Raw genomic sequence first — 7,989 nt, 5'->3', positions numbered from 1 at the left:
AAGTACAGGTTTTTGTTCAATGTCTTGCCTTTCCAAATGTTTGCTTCATTTTCTGGAAAAATGCCTTTGCTTAAATTTGTAGCTCATTTATTGGCTCTTTTTCTCTGCAGTTTATTTTATTTTATTTTCTAAGAACACAATTTGCATAATTAAAATTTTAATTTTAGTGATTACATCTCATGGCTATATTATTCTGCCAAAATCCTTCAGAGGATTAAAATTAAAATTATTCCAAAGTTACATTTTCCTTAGTGTTTGTCCTCATTTCCTCAGAGGTAGGTTCTTCCATTTACTGAGTTTGTTGTTTCCTGATTATGAGACTTTCTTCCTTAGTGGTGTTCTTTGTTAGATTATGTACTGTATCCTTTTGTACTGATGTTTGATTGAGGTCAGGAGCAGCTACATGGATTGAGGAAAGGCTGTTTTCAGTGACCACAGGGAATGCAGAAGACCTATTATTTTCCTGGATACATATGCTTCCTATGTCTCCTGAATCTACTTTCACTTTCCCATCCTTAACTAACTGCTAGATAAGCTATCTCTGCTTGGGTGGCCACCTTGTCTGATAAAGTGAGAAAAGAAAGATGCAAAAATCTGTCCTGTTAGCTGCACCTGCTGTGGACCTGAACTGATGAACACTAGTGCTTCTTCTCAGTCTGCATGTTCTTTCATTTTTCACCCTATGTGGGAAGTAGTCTTACAACAATCTCAGACTGGTATAAGAATTATGCCCTTTTACTTTGGACTATGGTTTTCTATTTCAATAGAAAGCTGATATGATTTACATCTTCCAAAGATTTTGTATGGTCTCTGACTTTTATAACATTAGATTGTTGGGTAACTTGACAGTGTATTTTTAAAAATTATGTCTAAAAATTTAAGATAAAAAGTGGACACTGTTGTACCTTACCCATCATTTAATAAAAGAAGTTGTAAAGCTGTTTGTCAGTTTTATTAGATACATATTAAATAATAGTGGAAATAATTTTTTATGTAAATTTTTATGTAAATAAAAACTTGTATCTCTTTTATTACATTTAAAAATTGATTTACTAAATACACTTACTATAACATTATCATTTAATTATTGAAAATCATCCTTTATTTATTTTTTCCATTTCATAACTGAATAGTGTCATTCATTAAAATTCTTAGAATAAAAGATCCTGATATATATATGTAATCAAAATAGATTTTGAAGATTTTTTTTAAAGATTTCATGATAATGGCTTTATTCTTTCTGATATTTGTGAGTTTTGAGCAGGAACATTATCAATTTATATTGACAGCAAAGTATTTGTAAGTTGATTATACATCGAGAATAAAAATTATTTAAAGTTACTAAATTCATTAGTTCACAAATAGATTCTAAATTAGCATTTTCTATAATTCATAGAATTATATTAATGGTAATTATTATGATTTTAATGCCAAGTACAATTTTCTTTAATATTTGAAATTTATACCATGCTACAATGTAACTACTCATTCCCAAATAAGTAAGGTAGAATATTTGACTACAGTGGGTAAACACAATAGTTCAATATCTTAATAGAACAAAAGGGCATGTCTTAGTTATTACATATTTCAGTATAGTTGGTGGGTAGAAAGACGGGGGAATATGCTCCATCAATCCTTAGTGCTTTCTGTCTAAGAGTTCTCTATTAGTTAAGAGCTCAGATTCCTGCCCTTCATGAATCCTCTAAACCTTGTCTGGCAGGTAAAAAGGAAAAAGTCCACAGGGGAGATTTCATGGGTTCCAAATGGCATACAATGTATTTCACCTCCAACTAAATTCCATTGGCCAATCCTCAGAAGTCTACATAAATGAATGAGGTACATAATGTGAACTAGCTGTATGCTCAAGAAGAAGATAAGGATCTTTAAGTGAACATTCTTTACTCTCCACCAGATTAAGTGCTGTAGGCTACCTGGGAAGGTCACTGCAATTAATGTCAGAAATATATTCATGCTTGTTCAGTTGTTAGGCAGCATTTCCAATTTACATTTGACTTTTACTTCCAGTTACCCAGTTTTATGCTAGTACCTGACAATAGAAAACCAACAATTTTCTGTTGTATTTTCTTTTCCAAACTAGAATTTAAATCACTTTCAGCATATTACACTCTTATAGGAATGAGAAGAGAAAGAAAGTCACTTGTGGAATTCAATTTCAATGGTTAAAGCAAAGTCAACATCCCAGAAAAGAAAGATAAACTAGTAAAGAAAATCTCACATTTTCTAGTATATTTATTCTCTTTTGTGTTTTTAAAACTTTTTCTGACTCATTTACTTGTTCAGAGAAATATATTTTTAATGTGCAAGTGAAAAAATAAATCATTTACCCAACAGGACAAAATGATAGCAAATTAGAGGTTCCATAGCAATCCTTTCTAAGTTTCCCATTACAACACCCATGACAGTTACTGAAAGTAATATTTACAGTAGCACTGTATGCTTATGCTAAAAACCATACATGATAAAACCCAGTCAAGAGTTATGCTGAATACATGTTGAACTAGGATCGTGTGAGAAACAGTTGGGAATCTTACACACACACACACACACATACACACAAAATCTCACTGTGTCTTAATCTTGATTTCTTCAACAACAGAGCCTAGGGCAAAAACTAAGAGGTTAATGTTTTGGTGGGTACAATCCCAGGGAAGCAAGCATCCAGGATAAAGGCAAGTGACACAAGGAAGGCAGAAGAGCAAACACAAGATGTTGCATTTCAGAGCTGGCCACAGCTTTGCCTCAAGACACATTTTGTTGCTTAGTTACATAGGACATATTCAGAGAAGCCTCATAGAGCTCCCCACCCTCGGGTCAGGAAACAGTTACCCAGGGCAGTATAGGGAGCAACTTATTTGCTGATCTTTCCATCCTTCCTTCTGTTTGTGTCATAGCTTTCCCCTCCAGGCTTTAAAACCCCGTCTCACTGTTTTGTTTAACCTAGGGGAATTGCTAGTGTGTTACCGGGGAAACTCAGGCTTCACCCAGCATAAGCCAGCTGATGTGCAGGCAAAGAGGACCCTTCTTGTCAACTGGCACCAAGCAAAGGGTGCTTCTGACTGTGGCACTGGTAACAGAGCCGTACAACTCTGGGAACAACAGACACCTCCTGCTGGAGCTGCTCTGGCCAAGAAGTAAGGCAAGCGGCCAAGGCCCGGGCAGACATGGTTGAAATGATCTAGAGTGGCAGATGAACTGGTGTCAGTACATATTTACAAAAGCTTCTGAGCCAGAATGAGAAAAAAAAAGATGCCAACAAAAGCAGTGAGCAATGGATTTAACTCATATCCACTCTCAAATGATAAATCCAGTGTGCAAAGATCAAGTTGGCCAGAAGGAAACTTGGTACTTGTTGGGGCAGCAATAACCACTTGCACGTACTCCAGCAGTTCTTTAAACAATGCAAATTATAAGACAAAAATGAGGAGACGAAAAGAAGGGATAAATCGATTATATAGCCCATGATTCTTACCATCAATAGGAAACTAATACACAGTAGGTTTCTAGAAGTAATGTGACCTTTCAATGGGGTGATATTGTCTGGAATGTTTTTGGGGAAAAAAAGAAGACAAAACCCTAAAGGGGTTTCCATGGCTATCTAGCATGGGCATAATGGGAGTTGAAGAATCTCAAGCAGATATGACCTAAATGAATGGGAAACTGCCCTCACAGAAGGAACTAGTTGTTATGCAGAGCAGTAACTAAATATAAAGTTAATGTCTGAAAGAGAAAAGCCATCAGATCAAGATTTAAAGAAGTAATGGAAGAGTTAAAGAAGAAGATACAGCATTAAAGAAGTATAGTACTTTACTGCTCGTCCTTTTTTTTTGTAAATAGAAGACTAATAAATTTCTCCCCATACGATGCTGAAAAAGATAAGGAGGGCAGAAAGTGTCTTCACAATATAGAAACATATTGACAAGGAACATGATTTTGAAAACTCACAGAAAAATATATTTCAAGTAATTCTTTTATAAAAAATCAGTTACTTTATCTTTTCGGGCAGTTTTAGATTCATAGTTAAATTGAAAGGAAGTAGAATTTCCACATACCCCCTTGCCACGCCTACAACCTCTCTCACTATCAACATGCACCATCAGAGTGGTATATTTGTTGTAATTGATGAATCTATATTGAAACATAAATGTTGGTCAAAGTTCATAGTTTACCTTAGGGTATACTCTTGGTGTATACATTTCGTGGCTTTTTATAAACACATAAGGAGGGGTACCCGCCATTGTAGTGTCATACAAAATATGTAGTTTCATTGTCCTAAAATTCCCGTCTTCCTTTCCCAACCCTGGAAAGAACTGATCAATGTACTGTCTCCACAGTTTTGCCTTTTCTAGGATGTCATATAGTTAGAATCACACAGTATGTAGCTTTTTTAGATTGGATGCTTTCACTTAGCAATCAACACTGAAGTTTCCTCTGTGTCTTTTCAGGGTTTGGCAGCTCATTTCTTTTTAGGACTGAACATTCCATTGTCAAATGTACAACAGTTTATTTATTCATTTGCTTACTGGAGGAAATCATGTTTATATCCAAGGCTTGGAATTATGAATAAAGCTGCTATAAACATCTATGTGCAGGTTTTTGAGTGGACATAGATTTTCAACCATATTGATAAATACTAAAGAATGTGATTGCTGGATTACATGGCTAGAATATGTTTAGTTTTTTAAGAAATTGCCAAACTGTCTTCTAAAGGGTATCTGTCATTTTTGCATTCCCATCAGGTATGAATGAAAGTTCCTGCTGCTTCATAACCTTGTCAGTATTTGGTATTGTTAAGGTTGTGGATTTGGGCCATTCTAATGGATGTGTAGTTGTATGTGATTGTTGATTTAATGTGCAACTCCCTGATAACAGATGCTGTTGACTGCCTTTTCACATGCTTATTTGCCACCTGTGTATCTGTAGTTAAGTATTAAGCTGAGGCCTTGCCTATTTTTAATCTGATGATGTATTTTCTTATTGTTGATTTTTAATAGATCTTCATATATTTGGGATGATAGTCCTTAAACATATGTGTTTTTATGCAAATACGTATTTCCAATCTATGCTTTACCTTTTCATTTTCTCGGTATGTCTCTTGAAGATCAAATGCCTTTAATTTTAGGAAAATCCAGCTTAATAATACTACTTACCAGAAAAAAAAATTTTAGAAGACATGTTCTTGGTGTTATCCAAATAATTATAATAAAAATTATGGTGTTCAATAAAACAGAAGCAATACTATTTCACCATAAGATGAAAGAACAATTAAAAAAATAAATAGCTGGTAGAGATAAGTTAAATAACCATCATTACTCTCTTTCTGGAGAGAAGGTGAAGCCCAAGCTAGTCTCAGACTTTTAGGCTTCTCCAGATCATTCAGTTATAGAAAACAGGAGTTTGAAGGAGGAATGATATAGAAACATTACATATTTTAATTCAATTTACTCAAAATTTATTTAAAATCAAGTTACTTCAAGTATAGAAAAATAAATAAAAGACCAATTCACTACGTTTGGACTTGAGTTTTTCTTACCATAGATAATAGCTTTATCATCTCTATGTAGTACTTTGTACTTTCTTAGCTAGGTATACAGCTATTTCTTTTTCACAAAGAATAAACTGCCCATAAAGTAAGAATTTGGTACAAAGGCTCAAAATTTATGTACGAAGATTTTTGGAACTGTTTTGCATTTAAATTTTTGAGTTGGAATAATGTGATTCACTTGCTTTTCATACTATTTTGGGAAGTTCACTTTCCATTATAAATTGGAAGACATCAAAAAAGTTTTGTCAACAAACTTCTGGATTGCATAACTTTTTTTCCCCCAACTTCAACTTCACTTTGGCTTAAGGCTACTTTAAAAAGAGAAAAGCAAAGCATTAGAAAATCAGGAAATCTCCAAACATTGGTTTTAATTTCTTATAAAAAATATGTTGTTGATTAAAGAACTCAATTCACTCTAATGAGAACCTGATCTGTACTAGAAACAATCTCTTCATCTTTATTCTACTATGTCAAAAGTACAAACGGTGAGCCATAGCCTGGAAGTAGCCAAGTAGAATGTTGGAGCGGTTGAACACTGTGCTTTTATCTGGGAGGTAAGTGATCATAGGTAAACAAAGTCGTTCTGCACCTTAATGAGCAGTAACAGGGGTAAGTCTCAGCAGTGTTTACCATGGGCATTGACTCCAAGTAACTCACAAACCAGTGTCTGAATATTTTGATGGAAACGAACGATCAAAAATTTACATCCCACCATTATGTATTTGTCTACTTGTATGATTATATACCAAGTGATGAGAACATTACTCAAGAATATTGTGGACATTATGAAAACTTGCATGTGTGTTTCTTTATGAAGAAGCACATACATTTTCCATACACATCCATCACTCTAACGTTTTACTAACTTCAACCCTGTGTAATATAGTTCATATTTTTTCTGCATATACCATTAGAATAAGATTGCAAGTCCAGTTTTCCTTTTAATAATAATTCTATTTGTTAAATTTATTCATATTGCCTTTGGGGATTTATGTGACAAGGGAAGAGTCACATACATTCATTCTTGTTTTCTGTCTTATCAGGTGCCTTCCTTGTAATACATTCTTTCATTTTGCTGGTAACCTGGAGAACAGTGAGTGACTTAGATTTTTAAAAGAGGAGGTAAAGGTGAATAGCAAATGTGTCCAAGTAACTTAGAAATTCATTACATAGACCCAACTGTGTATACATTTGCTTTCCCAAGGCAAAGAAAAAAAAAATCAGCTTATACCATAGGAGGAAAATTGTTTTTATCTCTAATGTTTAATACTAAGGTCTTAGAGAAATAGAGCTAATATCACCTTTATTAAAGTTTTCAGTAAGAAAAATATGAAGAAAAAGTTTGAGAGCCAGCTGGAAATTCTACATAATATAGATTTTTAACAGGTAAAAACTAACTGTTCAAAATGCAAATAAATACACAGAGGAAAATTAGACAGGTCATTTTTTCCTGTAGAGGGTAAAGAGAGAAAAAAATGGAAATTGTCATTCAATAGAATAATACTTCTCATAATATATGACCAATTTCAATATCGCAGTTCCCTGGGGGTGAATCTACATGATGTTCCTTAACTAAAAAGTGTTTGTTTAAGGTTCTTTTTTCTATCTTACAGTAGAATTACTACATAATATTTCTCATATTGAAATATATTCAAAATCATAGGTATCCACACAATTAACCAAAGTAACACTATAGATCACAAAGCACAATGCAGAAAAATCTCACATTGTTAGGAATTTAATTTTTCATTTGACTGGTATCCTATTGCACTTGTACTGAGCTTGTAACTTAAGATGTGAAAGAAATAGAGTTCATTCTTTCTTCCTTTTGCGGTTGAAATAAGTGAAGTCAATTTTGTTGTTGTAATAGGTAAGGAGACAAGGGGGCCATGGCAGCACAAAGGCAAATGCTCCCTCACTCCCTCTTCCAGAATAGTCACACAATCATTGGTTGGCCCAAGCCTTTAGACAGAAAGCTATGTCACCACACCGGGGCAGTTACATGTCCACTCAGTGACGCTCTATTTTGGTCTTCCCTTCTAGAAAACGAGGCCTTAGTATTTTCTTACACTTAAATTTGGGAGCTGCTGCTTGGAGGAAATCTTAGGCTTTTTAATTATGATCATCGAGAAATGACTAATACATAGGTGATTTTCTTGCACACCAACTTTTTACACCATGGCATATAATTTGCAAGTAATTTTATTTTAAAAACCAAAATATTTAAGTTTGGTTATATGATACTAACAGTACATTTACAATATCATTTTTGTCTTTGTGATATTTTGCTCCCTTATAAAATAAGCAAATGCTTACCTACAGCAAACATACCCCAAATTTTAATAAGAGCTCCTATTCTTATTTTTAAAAATGATGCAAGGAAAAAAACCAAAAGAAAGAGAAATATACCAGATTCTGTTAACTTA

At 33.9% G+C, this 7,989-nt stretch overlaps 1 pseudogene; it reads left to right on the top strand.

Moving 5' to 3' along the window:
* The window catches only part of LOC100947105, a 14,654-nt pseudogene extending 11,498 nt beyond the window's left edge, over positions 1-3,156 (top strand).
* The last annotated feature ends 4,833 nt before the right edge of the window (positions 3,157-7,989 follow it).

Source organism: Otolemur garnettii, unplaced genomic scaffold, assembly GCF_000181295.1.
Source record: "Otolemur garnettii isolate 467f Iridium unplaced genomic scaffold, OtoGar3 scaffold00009, whole genome shotgun sequence".
Classification (NCBI taxonomy): Eukaryota; Metazoa; Chordata; class Mammalia; order Primates; family Galagidae; genus Otolemur; species Otolemur garnettii.
The sequence above is the reverse complement of the archived record's forward strand: the minus strand, read 5'-3'. Positions and strand labels throughout refer to the sequence as shown.